This window comes from Microtus pennsylvanicus, chromosome 10 (assembly GCF_037038515.1).
Source record: "Microtus pennsylvanicus isolate mMicPen1 chromosome 10, mMicPen1.hap1, whole genome shotgun sequence".
In the NCBI taxonomy this organism is placed as follows: Eukaryota; Metazoa; Chordata; class Mammalia; order Rodentia; family Cricetidae; genus Microtus; species Microtus pennsylvanicus.
The window spans coordinates 83,932,789-83,950,691 of NC_134588.1; positions in this window are offsets into that span (position 1 = coordinate 83,932,789).

Sequence of the window (17,903 nt, forward strand, 5' to 3'; positions counted from 1 at the left end):
AGTCAACTACTGAACCACACCTGGGTCAAGGAAGAAATTAAGAAAGAAATTAAAGTCTTCCTTGAATTTAATGAAAATAAAGAGACAACATACTCAAACCTATGGGACACGATGAAAGAAGTGCTAAGAGGAAAGTTCATAGCACTAAGTGCCCACTTAAAGAAAACGGTGAATGCATACATTGGGGACTTAACCACACACCTGAGAGCTCTAGAAAAAAAAGAAGCAGACACACCCAGGAGAAGTAGAAGACTGGAAATAATAAAACTGAGGGCTGAAATCAACAAAATAGAAACACAGAAAACAGTCCAAAGAATCAATGAAACAAAAAGTTGGTTCTTGGAGAAAATCAACAAGATCGACAAACCCCTATCCAAACTAATTAAACGACAGAGAGAGAACGCACAAATAAATAAGATCAGAAATGAAAAGGGGGACATAATCACAGACACAGAGGAAATTCAGAGAATCATTAGATCTTACTACAAAAGCCTGTATGCCACAAAACTGGAAAATACAAAAGAAATGGACATTTTTTTAAATAAGTACCATATACCAAAGCTAAACCAAGACCAGGTGAATGATCTTAATGATATTAAGTGATATTAATGACCAGTGGTTGTTTACTCCTGTTATTCTTATTGTTTTTGGTAGTAGAGTTTGTGTGTCTCCCTTCTTTGAGATGTGCTGGTGAAGAGTCGCTAGATGCCTGAGTTACTGTAGGCAGTGTTGGCAATGTTGGATTCCTTGGGTTGTGATTTTCTTTCTATTACTTTCTATAGGGCTGGATTTGTGGCTACGTATTCTTAAATTTGTTCTTATCCTGGAATGTCTTGTTTCTCCATTGATAGTGAACGATAGCTTGGCTGGGTATAGTAGTTTGGGTTTGCATCCATGGTCTCTTAGCTTCTGCAGTACATCTATCCAGGACCTTCTGGCTTTCATGGTTTCCATAGAGAAGTCAGGTGTAAGTCTGATAGGTTTACCTTTATAAGTTACTTGGCCTTTTTCCTTTGCAGCTCTTAATATTCTTTCTTTAACCTGTATATTTTGTGTTTTGATTATTATATGGCGAGGAGATGTTTTTCTTTGATCTAGTCTGTTTGGTGTTCTGTATGCTTCTTGAATATTTAAATGAATATCTTTCTTTATGTTGGGAAAGCTTTCTTCCATAATTTTGTTAAAAATATTTTCTGGGCCTTTGAGCTGTGACTCTTCTCCTTCTTCTATTCCTATTATTCTTAGGTTTGGTCTTTTTATTGTGTCCCGTATTTCCTGAATGGTTTGTGTTGAGAATTTGTTGGCTTTGCTGTTTTCTTTGATCTGTGCGTTTAAAATAAATGTTTTATTTTAAACATCTATGGTGTCCTCAGAATCTGAGATTCTTTCTTCTATCTCTTGTATTCTATTGATTATGTTTGTTTCTGTAGACTCTGCTCGTTGACTTAGATTTTCCATATCCAGCTGGTCCTCAGATTGTGTTTTCTTCCTTGCCTTCATTTCAGTTTTCAATTCTTGAACCGTTTCCATTACCTGTTTGATCGTTTTTTTCTTGGTTTCCCAGGGTATCATGTACATATTTACTCATTTCTTCAAACTTTTTGTTATACTTCTCATCCATTTCTATAAGGGCATTTTTTACATGTTGTTTAAGGGACTCTATTGCTTTCATAAAGTCAATTTTTTCCACTTCTTCTGTGTTAGGGTGTTCAAATACTTCTGTTGTAAGATCATTGGGTTCTGGTGTTTTCATGTTGTTCTTCAGATTATTGGATGAATTCTTGCCTTGGCCCTGCCCATCTCTTCCTATTGATCCTATCTAATGGGTCTTTTAAAACCGGATCAGGTTTCCCTGCTGGCCAAGGGTTCTGTTTCCAAATGCCCTCGCTCTGTTTCCTGGTTCCTGCCGCAGGCCAAGAACCCTCTCACCCCTCCGAAGGGTCTTCAGGACAGTACCATGCTCCCTGTTTGCCAGTGACCTCGCCAACAAAAGGCCTACCTCTTTGATTTAATTGTAGTGGGGTGATCTGCTCTCGTTATTGTGCGCCGGTCCCCACTGCTTGCGTCTGCCGCTGCGCCGGTCCCCCAAAGCCTATTCCTGATTGCCGCGCCTCTCCGCCGCGTCTGGATGCCGCACTTCTCCGCCTCTGCACGTCTGGACATTTTTTTATTTTGTTTTATTTTTTTTTATTGATTTATTTATTATGTATACAACTTTCTGCCTCCATTTATACCCACATGCCAGAGGAGGGCGCCAGATCTCTTTACAGATGGTTTGGAGCCACCATGTGGTTGCTGGGAATTGAACTCAGGACCTCTTGAAGAGCAGACAGTGCTCTTAACCACTGAGCCATCTCTCCAGCCCTGGACATTTTTTTAAATAAGTACCATATACCAAAGCTAAACCAAGACCAGGTGAATGATCTAAATAGACCTGTTACTCGCGAAGAATTAGAAACGGTTATCAAAAATCTCCCTTCGAAAAAAAGCCCAGGACCATATGGTTTCAATGCAGAATTCTACCAGAACTTCCAAGAAGAACTAATACCTATACTCCTTAATGTATTTCACAATATAGAAACAGAAGAGTCATTGCCAAATTCCTTTTATGAAGCTACAGTTACCCTGATACCAAAACCACACAAAGACCCAACCAAGAAAGAGAATTACAGGCCTATCTCACTCATGAATATCGACACAAAAATTCTCAATAAAATACTGGCAAACCGAATCCAAGAACACATTAGAAAAATTATCCATTATGATCAAGTAGGCTTCATCCCAGAGATGCAGGGCTGGTTCAACATACGCAAATCTATCAATGTAATCCACCATATAATAAACTGAAAGAAAAAAAACATATGATCATTTCATTAGATGCTGAAAAAGCATTCGACAAAATTCAACACCCCTTTATGATAAAGGTCTTGGAGAGATTAGGGATACAAGGGTCATACCTAAATATAATAAAAGCTATTTACAGCAAGCTGACAGCTAACATTAAATTAAACAGAGAAAAACTCAAAGCCATCCCACTAAAATCAGGAACACGACAAGGATGTCCACTCTCTCCATACCTCTTCAATATAGTGCTTGAAGTTCTAGCAATAGCAATAAGACTTCATCAGGAGATCAAGGGGATTCGTATTGGAAAGAAAGATTAGTTACTTGCAGATGATATAATAGTATACATAAGCGACCCCAAAAACTCTACCAAAGAATTCCTACAGCTGATAAACACCTTTAGTAATGTGGCAGGATACAAGATCAACTCCAAAAAATCAGTTGCCTTCCTATACACTAAGGATAAGGAATCAGAGAGGGAAATCAGAGAAGCATCACCTTTCACGATAGCCACAAACAGCATAAAATATCTTGGGGTAACTCTGACCAAGGAAGTGAAAGATCTATTCGACAAGAACTCTAAGTCTTTGAAGAAAGAAATTGAAGAGGACACCAGAAAATGGAAGGACCTCCCTTGCTCTTGGATTGGGAGGATCAACATAGTAAAAATGGCAATTCTACCAAAAGCAATCTATAGATTCAATGCAATCCCCATCAAAATCCCATCAAAATTCTTCACAGATCTGGAGAAGACAATAATCAACTTTATATGGAAAAACAAAAAAACCAGGATAGCCAAAACAATCTTATACAATAAAGGATTGTCTGGAAGCATTGCCATCCCTGACTTCAAACTCTATTACAAAGCTACAGTATTGAAAACAGCTTGGTATTGGCATAAAAACAGAGAAGTCGACCAATGGAATCAAATAGAAGACCCTGACTTTAACCCACAAACCTATGAACACCTGATTTTCGATAAAGGAGCTAAAAGTATACAATGGAAAAAAGAGAGCATCTTCAAAAAATTGTGCTGGCAAAACTGGATGTCAATCTGTAGAAGAATGAAAATAGATCTACATCTATCACCATGCACAAAACTCAAGTCCAAATGGATTAAAGACCTCAATATCAGTCCAAATACACTGAACCTGATAGAAGAGAAAGTGGGAAGTACTCTACAACACATGGGCACAGGAGACCACTTCCTACGTATAACCCCAGCAGCACAGACATTAAGGGCCTCAATGAATAAATGGGACCTCCTGAGTCTGAGAAGCTTCTGTAAAGCAAAGGACACTGTCACTAAGACAAAAAGGCAACCCACTCACTGGGAGAAGATCTTCACCAACCCCGCAACTGACAAAGGTCTGATCTCCAAAATATATAAAGAACTCAAGAAACTAGACCGTAAAAGGCTAATCAACCCAATTATAAAATGGGGCACTGAGCTGAACAGAGAATTCTCAACAGAAGAACTTCAAATGGCCAAAAGACACTTAAGGTCATGCTCAACTTCCTTAGCGATCAGGGAAATGCAAATCAAGACAACTTTAAGATACCATCTTACACCTGTCAGAATGGCTAAAATAAAAAGCACCAATGATAGCCTTTGCTGGAGAGGTTGTGGAGAAAGGGGTACACTCATCCGTTGCTGGTGGGAATGCAAACTTGTGCAACCACTCTGGAAAGCAGTGTGGCGGTTTCTCAGGAAATTCGGGATCAACCTACCCCTGGACCCAGCAATACCACTCTTGGGAATATACCCAAGAGAGGCCCTATCATACAACAAAAGTATATGCTCAACTATGTTCATAGCAGCATTGTTTGTAATAGCCAGAACCTGGAAACAACCTAGATGCCCTTCAATGGAAGAATGGATGAAGAAAGTATGGAATATATACATATTAGAGTATTACTCAGCAGTAAAAAACAAGGACTTCTTGAATTTTGCGTACAAATGGATGGAAATAGAAAACACTATCCTGAGTGAGGTAAGCCAGACCCAAAAAGAGGAACACAGGATGTACTCACTCATATTTCTTTTCTAGCCATAAATAAAGGACATTGAGCTTATAATTCATGTTCCTAGAGAAACTAAATAAGAAGGTGAATCCAAAGACAAACACATAGGAATATTAATATTAATATTAACCTTCATCAGGCGATGAAAGGAGACAGAGACAGAGACCCACATTGGAGCACCGGACAGAAATCTCAAGGTCCAAATCAGGAGCAGAAGGAGAGGGAGCACGAGCAAGGAACTCAGGACCGCAAGGGGTACACCCACACAATGAGTCAATGGGGATGTTCTATCGGGAACTCACCAAAGCCAGCTGGCCTGGGTCTGAAAAAGCATGAAATAAAACCGGACTAGCTGAACATAGTGGACAATGAGGACTACTGAGAACTCAAGAACAACGGCAATGGGTTTTTGATCCTACTGCACGTACTGGCTTTGGGGGAGCCTAGGCAGTTTGGATGATCACCTTACTAAACCTGGATGGAGGTGGGCGGTCCTTGGACTTCCCACAGGTCAGGGAACCCTGTTTGCTCTTCCAGCTGATGAGGGAGAGGGACTTGATCGGGGGAGGGGGGGAGAAATGGGAGGCGCTGGCGGGGAGGAGGCAGAAATCCTTAATAAATAAATAAATTTAATAAAAAAAAAGAAAGAAAGAAAATGGGCCTTGGACTCCAGGGACTGAGACATGCCTGGTTCCCCCATTCTGTGCCATTGTTCCTTGCTAACAAGAGGGCTCCTTATTTATAGCCAGGCACAGGACCGTCCAGAGTTGAAACATTGTCCAGCCTCCTCAGATCTGGTTCAGCTACAACTTACTGGCTGTAGGGATGTAATCAGGAGGCTGAGCTGACTTTGGGGAACTCTTTTTAAACTACAGGGCCTCCTCTCTGTCTGGCTGGGAGGCCTGATACTCAAGTGGCTACGCGTGGCCACAATGACTGCAAGGCCTCTACCCCAAGATGGAAGACAGTCCTGGTCATTCACTGTATGAGTCCCTAAACAGCCGTGTGTGTGTGTGTGTGTGTGTGTGTGTGTGTGTGTGTGTGTACTAGAAAAAGAACCCAACTGTGTGTTTGGCAGGTGCTCTACCACTGACCCCCGACCCCCTGATACCCTGACTCAGCAGTAGGGACTTATTAAAGGGCTGGGTGATGGCAGTCTCTGAGGACTAAGGGGACAACAGAGCAATGACGGAGGAAGTGTCTGCACCCTGCTCTGCTGTACCTTCATAAACCGGTGCTCTTTCCAGGTCTTGCCAACTGTATTTTTAACTCAATACTGGATGGTAAAGACATCCAGTCATCTTGGGGTTTGCCTTGTTCTAGAAAGCACTTGATAGGTCCAATAACAGTGTGGGCCGCTTACCCTGACGACCTGAGTGAAAGGTGAGAGCCGGCTCTACAAGTTGTCTGCTCAACTCCCTCTGGAGCTATGGCATGTGTGCCTCTGTATGTGTGTGCATGTGCACGCACAGGCACACGTAAATAATACATGTAAACATAAATTAGTACGCACTTGAGTGTTCTGCTCTGAAAGAGTTGAGTTGTCCCTTCTAGGGACAGCAGTTGATAGCAGGTAGGCACCATTTCTCAGGACACAACATAACCAAATGTCTAGTAGACACAGCCCCAAATTCCTAAGAAACTACAATCCACAGTTTTCCCCAATTAACAAGGTCAATTATAATTTAACATAATAAAACAATATGTACATATATTGCTTTTTGTCATACTCAGTACAGACAGTATGAAAAATATCTACAATCTATACTTTCCACAAGATAATAAATAAGTTAAATAAATCTTTTCATATTGCATTGTGGTGCAGTGTTGGGAAGCCCTTCTTTTCCAACAATTATTAACCGAGCCCTGCTCAAGTCTTTCAGAGAGCAAAGGCAAAGGCTCTAAGATAAACACTCACTAGATGGTGGCAAGGATGCCCGTATTAAACTTTGGAAAGCAAGGGTTCCCCCCACTCCTAGAAGTAGGTGTTGAGGAATATTATTTTAAGGTGTGTGACTTTTGTTTATGTTGCATTTGTTTAACTCTATGAAGCTGTGGTTCTTTCCCTGTCTAAAACACCTGATGGTCTAATAAAGCGCTGAACGGACAATAGCAAGGCAGGAGCAAGGATAGGCGGGGCTGGCAGGCAGAGAGGATAAATAGAAGGAGAACGGAGGAAGGGAGGAGCAAGAGAACAAGTAGAGGAGGGTGTCAGGGAGCAGCCAGGCAGCGGCCTAGCCACACACTCAGCCAAGGAGTAAGGGTGAAGGAAGACACATCACTAAGAAAAGGAGAAAGCCCAGCAGCAACAGGTAGACGGAGTAATTTTAAGGCTGGGCATGCATAAGGAATAATAAGCCTTCGTGTGTGATTTATTTGGGAGCTGGGTGGTGGGCACCCCAAAAAGCCAAAAGAGTAAAACACCACACATCGCATATGTATCTTTGCTTAGCTTTATTTTTTTATTGATTTTATTGAGTGTACATTTTTCTCTGCTCCCCTCCCTGCCTCTCCCCTCCCCTTCAGCCCTCTGTCAGGGTCCCCATGATCCAAATTTCCACAGGGGGTCTTGTCTTTTTCTACTTCCCATGTAGATTAGATCCATGTATGTCTTTCTTAGAGTCCTCATTGTTGTCTAGGTTCTGCTGTTTTTGGAGTGAAGAATTTTAGGGTTCACGGAGGCCGTTCTGGGATTAGCAAAAACAATCCTGTGCAATAAAGGAACTTCCAGATGTATGGCCATCGCTGACTTCAAGCTCTGCTATAGAGCTATGGTAATAAATACAGCTTTGTATTAACATAAAAATAGATAGTTAGATCAATGAAATCAAATTGAAGACCCTGATGTAAATTCACACACATATGAACAACTTATTTTTTACAAAGAACCCAAAATTATACTATGAAATAAAGAAAGCATCTTCAACAAATGCATAGTGGATGTCAGTATGCAGAAGAATGCAAATAGATTCATATCAATCGCCCTGGACAAAACTTAAGTCCACGTGGATCCAAGAACTCAACGTAAATCCAGGTACACTGAACTTGATAGAAGACAAAAAGGGACCTTCAACACTTTGGAACAGGAGACAACTTCCTGAATAGAACACGAGTATCACAGACACTGAGATAAAAAATTGATGAATGTGACCCCCTGAAAATGAAAATGTTCTGTAAGGTAAAAGAAACAGTTAGAAAGACAAAACAGCACCCTAAAGAATGGGAAAATATCTCTATAAATCCCACAGCTGACAGAGGGGCGATATCCAAAATATAAAGAACACAAAATCTAGACATCATAATAACAAACCAATTAAAACACGGGGTACAGATCTAAACAGAGAATTCTCAAGAGAAGAATCGCTAATAGCCAAGATACAATAAAGAATTGTTCAACATACTTAATCATCAGAGAAATGCAAATCCAAAGAACTCTGAGATAACATCTTACCTGTCAGAATGGCCAATATCAAAAATATTTTATCTAATGGTACTCTAATGTCTGTAGGCTCTTTACCAGGAAGTTTGTAAAGAAGATTCCTCCCCATCATTAAGTGTATACTTCCCTGAAAATAGGGAGATGTTGGTACTTGTGGAGAATTACACCAACCATAAATTTCTATAACACAATTAACTTGTGAACATATAATTTTAGTAGGAGATAAGAGTCAGTTTCCCGCTTGGGAAGTACCAAGGGATTTCAAATCAATAAGAGAGAATTTTGAAGAATGGGGTGCTTAAGGGTTTGCCTTGTGTCCCAGAAGATTCCTGGGGAGAGAAAACAGACTCCGGGCAAGTTATGAGGAAAGTTGGTTAGCAGAGAGGCAACGTTATTTCCCCATGACATCAGCGGTCTCTTCCCTGGACATTCTATTGTATCCTAGAGACCCCTGGAATTTTTCTGATGTCATCTGTGTTGTAGCAACACCAATTGCCATTGGAGAGTTCCTTCAGTGCCTTTACGGTTACCCGTGATCATGTTGGCAAGACTGAGGCGTCTTGTAGGGAGAGAGAATGGAGATGGAAGCGAGACCAGAGAGAGGCAGAAGAAAGATGGCCTTGAGCCTCACTGTAAACCATCAAGAAACAAATGGTTCAGAAGAAGGCACCCTAAGTCCCGGACAGAAGATGGAGAGCTCCCTGAAGGAGGTAGGCTTTAGGTAGCATCTCCAGTAAATGGGGCATAGGAACTGGGGTTTTGGGGTAGCAATCGGACTTCTCTGCAAGACATGGCTCCTGAAAATCAATGATTCCAGGATAACAATTTGTCTCAACTAGAAGCCAGGAACCCGTAAACAAAAGCTTTGTGCTGGGAGCCTTTGGCTTTCAGTCTTACAGGAGGGTAAGGGTTGATGGGGAACCAGCATTAAAATAGGAACAGCATAAGAAGAGACAAGTAAGTGTGCCCAGATCAAGACAGGGCATCACTGTACTCCAACACTAGTGGGCACTGTCTACCTCTGCGTGCCCTGAGTTGGCAGTGTGGTGACATGGTGCTTCTGGTGACCATGTTCTGCTCCTATATGGCTTCTCCTTTATAGCCATGTGCTTAGAGTGACCTGTTAGGATATTTGAGGAATCTCTAAATGATCAGAGTGACTGTGAACTATGCCTATTTCTTCTTGAATTGGAAACCCACAATTTTGTAGACTCTTTAGCCAAGTTGAAAGGAGACTCTGCAGCTGTGAATAGGCCTGAGGAGGTTCTTTCTTTGTTTACCTGAAGCATGAGCTAAGGGGGCAGAGGACACCTGCTGGCTGAGACACCCAACTCCCTTCATTAATGAAAGAACTAAGATCCCATGCAGGGACATCTCAAGCCTGGGTCAGGATCTATTGAGGTGTCCCTGGTCACAGGCATACGAGTTTTCTCAAAGGTTTGTTTAGGGCTCAGAGTCATCTGTCCATCCTCTATGTGCTGTCCCAAGGCAAGTTCACTGTAGTTCATCTACCTACAGGGGCCGCTGGAGAGCAACCATCTCCCCAAATGGTCCTCACCAAGAAGCAGAAGGTGAAGAGTCTGACCACTCAGCTGGAGCAAATGACCAGAGAGAGAAACGAGCTGCGGGATCACCTGATCTCCATCACCGAAGAGCCCATAGACAATAGGTATTCCTTGTTTCAAGCTCCATGGTGATTGTCTTGGTTCCACACTTTCACCCTAAATTTTTTCATCTAAGATTTGGACTCTGAGAGGCTGCACCTTCAAGGTGTCCCTTGGCTCAGCACCATGCGCCTTCATGCTTCCCAAAAGAAGAACCAGAAACCCGGGCAGGAGTAAGATGGGAACATGGACTATTCTGCTTCCTCCAAATGAATACCAGAGCCTGAGTCACATAAATAAGAGATCGAGGCAGTACAGCATGAATTCCCAGCATGCACTTGTTTACTAAGAGCAAATTTAATAAGCACCAGAAGCTCCCAGTACATAGGAAACAGGATGTGGCAGCCATTTGTGCTGCCTTAGTCTAGAGCACAGCCTGAATTCATGTGATCTGTGAGGACTTTGTTCAAGGAGTTCTTTGATTCCAGGACCAGGGCCTATCGCAAGCCAAACCCTTTATTGGAGAAGCTGAAGAGGAAGCATGAGAGGGTCATGTCAGACCTGCAGCGCTTGGAGGATGAGAAGAACGAAGTCACAGAGAAATTCAATGAGCTTGAAAAGGAGTCATTCTTCTATTAGTAAGTGCCTGCAGTACAAGGGACCACTGCATTGTGGGATGGCCATCTCTGCCTTTCTTTGTCTCTGGACTGTGGGGTCTACGGCTCTGGTTCCAGCCTTTCTGCCTCTTAGCAAGCAGCTCTTGGGCTGTGTCTCTTGCATTCAGTTTTGCTAATTGTGAAAGACTGAGTTGCACCCAGCCCCATGTGTTCATACTTAGTAGCCTCTACATCAGTGAATCTCAACTTTCTTATTGCTGTGACTGTTTTCACACAATTCCTCATGTTTTTGTGATGCCCATCTGTAAAATTATTTATCCTGCTATTCTATAACTATAATTTTGCTACTGATATAAAGCATAATGTAATATCTGTTATGCGAGATATCTAAGATACCTCTCCTGTAAAAGAGTAGTTCCATCATGAAAGAAGTCATGACCCACAGGTTGAGAACCCCTTTTCTAGATAGACGAACACACATGAGTGGTGTAGCAGGCAGGGTCTCGGGCAGGGCCCTATTGCCATGAACCTCTCCACCACTTGGATCTCTAATCCTCCATCAGAAGGTATTTGTCCCTTTCCTGGTGATGTTGACCCATTTACCACGGTCAGGTAAAAGCAGGTGGGGACCCCTTTTGTTAGTAGAGTTTCTTGGATTTCTTTGGTTGTTGGAGTTTTCAGAAGTAGTTTGATTTTTTTTTTCTGGAATCCCCTGTTCTCTGCTTTTGGCCTTCTGAATGCAGCTGTCACAGATGTATAGGACTCTTGTCTCTGTCTCCAGAGACACTGGGGACCAGAGGACTTGATGGGGTATGGAGGCAGGGGTGGCAGGAGGAGGATGGCAGGGGCTAACGATGCAGAGGGTGCTTCCTTTCAGCAATCTGCAGTACCAGCTCGCGATGGAGAAGAATCAGATGGAGGATAAGGTGGACTTGCTGAAGCAGGAGAACAAGAAATTGATGCAGTATTGGGTCCTGCTGCAGAAGCACTTGGAGGATTTGCACTTGGCCTTTCAAGACCAAGAGGAAGAGAACAGAGACCTGCAGACCCAGGAGCATCAGGTAGGGACAAGCATCTGGGTCAGGGTTAGGTCCGGCATCATTTATCCACACATTCACTCCCCACCACCTTCATGACGTCCGCATGTTCATTTCTGTGCCCATGCATCAGTGCTTCTGGGCATGAGTCTCTTGTGAGAATCAAATGGCAAACAACCCCTGCTGCTCTGCTTGAAGCTGCTGTCCAATGAGGGAGGTGGGGTGATCACACATCACACACCTACAGGTCATTATGATGGGAGGGGCGCTATGCACAGACTTGAGGGAGTGAGGTCTACGTCCTGTGCCTCCTTTGATTTCCAGGGTTCATATGACATCATGGCGGGGTAGGGCCAGCTCACAAGGAGAAAAGCCACTGGCCAGTGTCAAATGAGTGATTCCCTTTGTCACCTTGTTGGGTGACATACGAGCTTCGTTCCTCCTATTCTCTGCATCACCATGCCCAACACCTGATTTACACTGACAGGAAGCTCTGTGGGAATCTTCCAATCCGTGTTTGCTATGTGTGTCCTGGGCATATTCTCCCTTCACGGAACTTAACAGTATGGAACTGACCTGTTGTCAGGGATGTGGAAAGGGAGAATTGCCGTGGGAACTCTGAGGCTTCCAAACCAAAAGCTCTTCGACCACCTTAACATAGTTTGGGCAAGTAGAGCACAACCCTGTGTACAATTTAGTCCCAGGAGATGGGGAGCAGAGACACCGGACTCTTCTGAAAGAGCTGTGTTCTTTTTTTTTTTATATATTTATTTATTTATGATGAATACAATATTCTGTCTGTGTGTATGTCTGCAGGCCAGAAGAGGGCGCCAGACATCATTACAGATGGTTGTGAGCCACCATGTGGTTGCCGGGAATTGAACTCAGGACCTTTGGAAGAGCAGGCAATGCTCTTAACCACTGAGCCAACTCTCCAGCCCAAGAGCTGTGTTCTTAATGTAAACTCACATGTTCATCGAGTATGATATCGTTTTATCCCCACCTCATTGTGCTCTCTCTCTCTCCCTCTCTCTCTCTCTCTCTCTCTCTCTCTCTCTCGCTCTCTCTCTTCCTATCTATCTCTCTGTCTCTCCGTCTGTCTGTCTGTCCTTCTCTGTGGGTTTGGAGGTCACTGAGTGGTACCATGCACCATGCATACGGATAGCGGCTAGGGAGACCCCTGTGTTTGTCAGTCTCTACCCTGCAACAGGCGTTCTCCCTTTCAAGAAGCTTGCTGTTTTGGCTGGAATGACTGACCAGCAACTCTTTGGATCCTCTGTGTATGCTCACACTTTTGTGAGAGTATATTCTTGCCTATGCTCAACTCTCCACTAAGTACACAATTTTCTAATGAACAGGAGCAGCAGAGTCTGGAGGAAAGTCTGCAGTCCCCAGTGAAGCAGAAGGAGCTCTTCAATCAAGAAAAGAATTTGGCAGTAAATCCGCAACATCACGTGACTGTCTCCCAGATGAGGTATGAACCCAGGCCGGGAGTTAGTAATTGGGTGCTGGTAGTTGGAATACCCTTCTACCTTGGAACTTTGCCTTTTGTGGGCTTCGCCTATGGGCAACGCTCCCAGTCATCACCAGGGAAATAACACTTCAGAGTAGGTTCAGGAAAGAAGAACTTCCCTCTAGGAAATAGTATGATTGATATTCAGTGTGTCTGCAGAATTGTGTTCTCTTTGCTCCCTTCTGAGTTTTCTGGTTTATTCCAAGACTGCTTTCCTTGAACTCACTGCTTGCTTTGGCCTCTGCAGCCTTGGGCAGTAGTTCTGAGAGTCCCACCCTCGGTCATGATTAGATATAACACTGGCTGTCTTTATTCTTTGACCATTTGCCATGTAAATTGTATTATGGATATACTAGGCTTATCATTGACAGGATCAACTCAGACAGATGTCTCTGCTGCAGGATTGGTCAGAACTTCACCGAGTGTTGAGCAAAGGATTCCTCTAGAGAGCCAGGAAGTAGATTCTGCTCTAGTCCTAAGGAAATGCAAGTCTCTGTTTGGTCCTAGACCCAGGCAGGGCCAGTTTCTCAGCACACATCACAGGAAATGCTGCTCTAGCATGACAGGCTCTATCTTGCATGGTGCTCATGTTTATGGTTCCTCTGGGCATGAGGACTGAGCTAACCTCATGACCTTGTTCAGGTGACCTGATGGCAAGGCTGTATTACTGCTATCAATAAGATGATGTGTTGATCAGTAACTCCTCATCAATACCAAGTGTATTGCTCATACACTGTTAGCTATGGTAGTTATATTCTGCTGTTATGTACAAAATGATGTCCCTGATCTGTAGGAGAATGTTCTATTTTTCTAGTAGAAAGAACAATATACAAGCTCAGTTTAAGTTATGACATGTGTCTAGGACTGAGAAAAGTTCTAGGCCCAGCTACTCTGTGATCCATTTTTTTTGGAGGGGGACGCTGTAGAAATGATATCAGTCCAAAGATCAATGTTGGTTCTCCAGGACGCCTGAGGTGTTGGGAGGTAGGAGCCAGACAGTTGACATGGCATGTCCACTCCTGACCTGTGCCTTAACTGCTATCCTCTCCCAGGTCCAAAACACTCCAGCCTGAGGTGGAAGAGGCCACAGCCCAGGACAAGAGCCACTTGCAGAAGGAGCTGCTACAGGAAGAACCACCTGCTGAGCCCCATCCCCAGCAACTACTGAAGTCCCGGGATCATTTTTATTCTTCAAATTTGGATTCCATCCTGGAATAGGCCTTGAGTATGTCTAGCCAGTGACCCATGATATGGCTGCCTCTGGGTCTTGATTCCCTTTCCTTCTTGATAACACCCCCTGAGAGAACTGAGGAAGCCAAAGGGAACCACAAACACCTTGAAACCATCACATTCTTCACATTAGGATCAAGGCCTCCAGACAAAAAGACACCCCTTGTTTCTGTGAACTCACCAGTGAAGGAAATACCAGCTGTCCTCCAGGTGGTCATGCCCAGTCTGATCTGTGTCTGTTGACTCAGTTCTCATGAAGAAAAAGCATCAAAACCATGCTTGGGGTAGAGAAAACCAGAGACAAAAATTACTCCAAACGCTACATCTACCAGCAATGGCCTCAGCCTTGGGGGGAACCTGATATCTAACAAAAAAGGAATGACTACAGGCATCTTAAAAAGCTGTTCCAATCGGTGACTGCCTCACTACCATGTCTCTCAGGGAAAACTAATTAGCTTAATTTTTGTTTGGTATTGTTTTAAACTTTTGTTTTTAGTTGTTTAAGTTTGGCTTTGTTACTTTGATGTTATCTGTTCCTGTTATTGATTTTCATAATTTGTTAAGAGTATTATCTAGTGTTTATGTTGAATGCCCTGTTAAAGCCCCCTTTACAAAAAAAAAATGTATTTTTTTTGAGATTTCCAAGTTAATTTATTTAACAGAGATGAAAATAATCAAAACAAACTCCGAAGAGTTACGTGGCCAGCCCACCACGAGTGACAATATTTGAACTCCAAGCCCAATGGAATGTTTTCTGGATTGGAACTTTTGTGCAACAGACATATTAAAGCCATAGAAAAGGCAAAGGTGCTTTGCAGAGTTGACTCAGGATGAGACTTTTAACAAAGTAACAGACCAGGTTTATAGGTAAATACAGTAGCCCCAAAGAAAGGGAAATACCATTCCTAGAGAAATCTGAAGAGCGGTTCACTATTAAGAAAGAGCACGGCGGATGTCGTCAGTATTTGTCTTGAACGGAATGGTGACTTCATGCCCTGGATTTCCTCTCTGGCCTAATGACTCGTTCCTGGATACGTGTTTCAAATATTTTACCATTCAACATTTTATCGTAACTGTGTACCATAAATTGCTTATTTTAAAATATATTCTTGCAACTGAAATTTTAATCACAAGTCAAATAACCAATTATATCAATTTTATCCACATTAAATCATAACATTGATGATAATTAATTAAAAGAAAAAGAATGTATTAGTGATCATTGTCATAAATAAATATATAATTTTTCTAAACTAAAATATCTACAGTGGCATAAGTGCTATTAAACTTCCTAAAATTTACAGGAACTTCAAAATAGTGTTTCTCTATTTTACTCAGGTTATAACAAATTACGTTTGTTTCATTCTTTTATTTAATTAATTCATTTATTTATTAAAAATTTCCAACTCCTCCCATTTTCCTCCCAATCTATTCTCTTCCCCCTCCCTCTCCAGTCCTAAGAGAAGTCAGGGTGCCCTGCCCTGTGGGAAGTCCAAGGCCCTCCCCACTTCATCCAGGTATAGGAAGGTGAGCATCCAAACAGGCTAGACTCCCAAAAAGCCAGTACATTAGGTAGAATCAAAACCCAGTGTCATTATCATTGGCTTCTCAGTCAGCCCTGGTTGTCAGCCACGTTCAGAGAGTCCAGTCTGATCACATGCTCGTTCAGTCCCAGTTGGCCTTGGTGACCTCCTATTAGATCAGTCCCACCATCTCCATGGGTAGATGCACCCCTCGTGGTCCTGACTTCCTTGCTCATGTTCTCCCTCCTTCTGCTCTTCATCTGGACCTTGGGAGCTCAGTCCAGTGCTTCAATGTGGGTCTCTGTCTCTATCGCCATCCAACGCAAGATGAAGAAAGATTCTATAGTGATATGCAAGATATTCATCAGTGTGGCTATGGGAGAAGGCCAATTCAGGCACCCTCTCCTCTGCTGCCCAAGGACCTAGCTGGGGACATCCCCTTGGACACCTGGAAACCCCTCTAGAGCCAAGTCCCTTGCCAACTCTCAAATGGCTCCCTTAAAAAAGCAATTTCCAAGTCTTCCCACTTAAACCCATCTTCTTTAACAGGTGTGGTCACACACTGCTGTAACCCAGAACTCACAGGCAGAGAGGGATCTCTGCTAGTTCCAGACGGCATGGGCTACATAGTGAGTTCACACCAGCCAGGAGGACACAATAGATTTGTATCTTGGGTATTGATAGCATGGCTTACTCCATGGAAAAACACCTTAGAGTGGAATCAGTATCCATACTGTATTCTTGCTGTCATGTATTTAACTAACCCTAAAATATGATACTTTCTAGATACCCTTTTATGAATTGGCCATAAGGACCACATTATTCAGAAATGCACCTTTATTGCTCTGGGGACTCTCAGGCAATAAAAACATTCATTACGGGAATACAAAAGATATCAGGAAACCAAGACCTATCTGCCTCTGTTTTTCTTGCAACCCAGCATCCATGGTAAGCACACAGCACATTAATGACTTTCCAGGTCACTTTGGGAAATAGAGGCTGTTGGCCTTGAGCTTGCATTTGCCCCATAGGTATGCAGTTTACACAGAGGCCAGAAGAGGGCACTGGATCCCTGTTCATAGATGGTTCTAAGGTGCCTTGGGAGAGAGCAGCCAAAGCTCTTGAACTATGAGACATCTCTCAGCTTCTGCTCTTAGCTTTTGTCCTTCAAACCCTAGGTGCTGTATGCGTTATGGGGATCACCCCCAACCACAGAGAGAAGTCACTGGGAATGCATAGGGACAGGTATACGAGGTAGGCATGCAATTGTCTTAGGCTGCCAGGCATCTATGGCAGGTTCTGGTGTCTCCACTGATCATTGTGGGTCAGGATCACGGTGCAGCATCACTTACTGTCAGGGTTGGAGCAGATCTGCCACCTCTCATCTAGGACGACGGTGTAGACTAATCGCATCTATGATTATATTATGATTATGATTATGCCAGGAAGGAGATCAGAGCAGGCACAGTGCACGGAGCCTGCAGCAGAAGAGAAATGCCTCTGGTGGAGAGCGTCCCGTGCAAGTTTAGGACAAGAGATGGACAACGGTAGTGGTCTTTGCCGTGACAGATCTTAGTGTATTGAGGCACTTGACTGCTTTGCCGTCTCCCCAGCTCTATGGAGGCAGGGCTTCTTCTAGGTGATTGTTTTGTAATTGGAGAGGTGCCAGGAGTGGATCAGACTTATGAGACTGAGGTGAGCCAGAGAGTCCAGGTGTGGAGGGAGTTTCTCAGACAGGTGCTGAGATACCAGGGAATCATCAAGCTCAGCAGCCAGAGAACCGGGATAGGGGATTTGGTTACTCACTGACATGGGTCTCCTTCTCTTTGTGAGCCAACCCTGACACAGAAAGGGCCATCTATAGACACATTGAAAACTACGTGAGTCTTGGTTTAGGCCACACTACCTAGTTCCTAGTATACTGCGTGGATCTCCTCCTTCATCTTCTCAGTATGTGGAAGTAGTCTGGGGCAAGCTATAACCTTTTCACACGTGAGTCGTCAGCTGAGTGTTTGGCTGCTTTGCTAAATGCTGACAGATGGGTAGATTAACCTGGCTGCTTTTACTATCA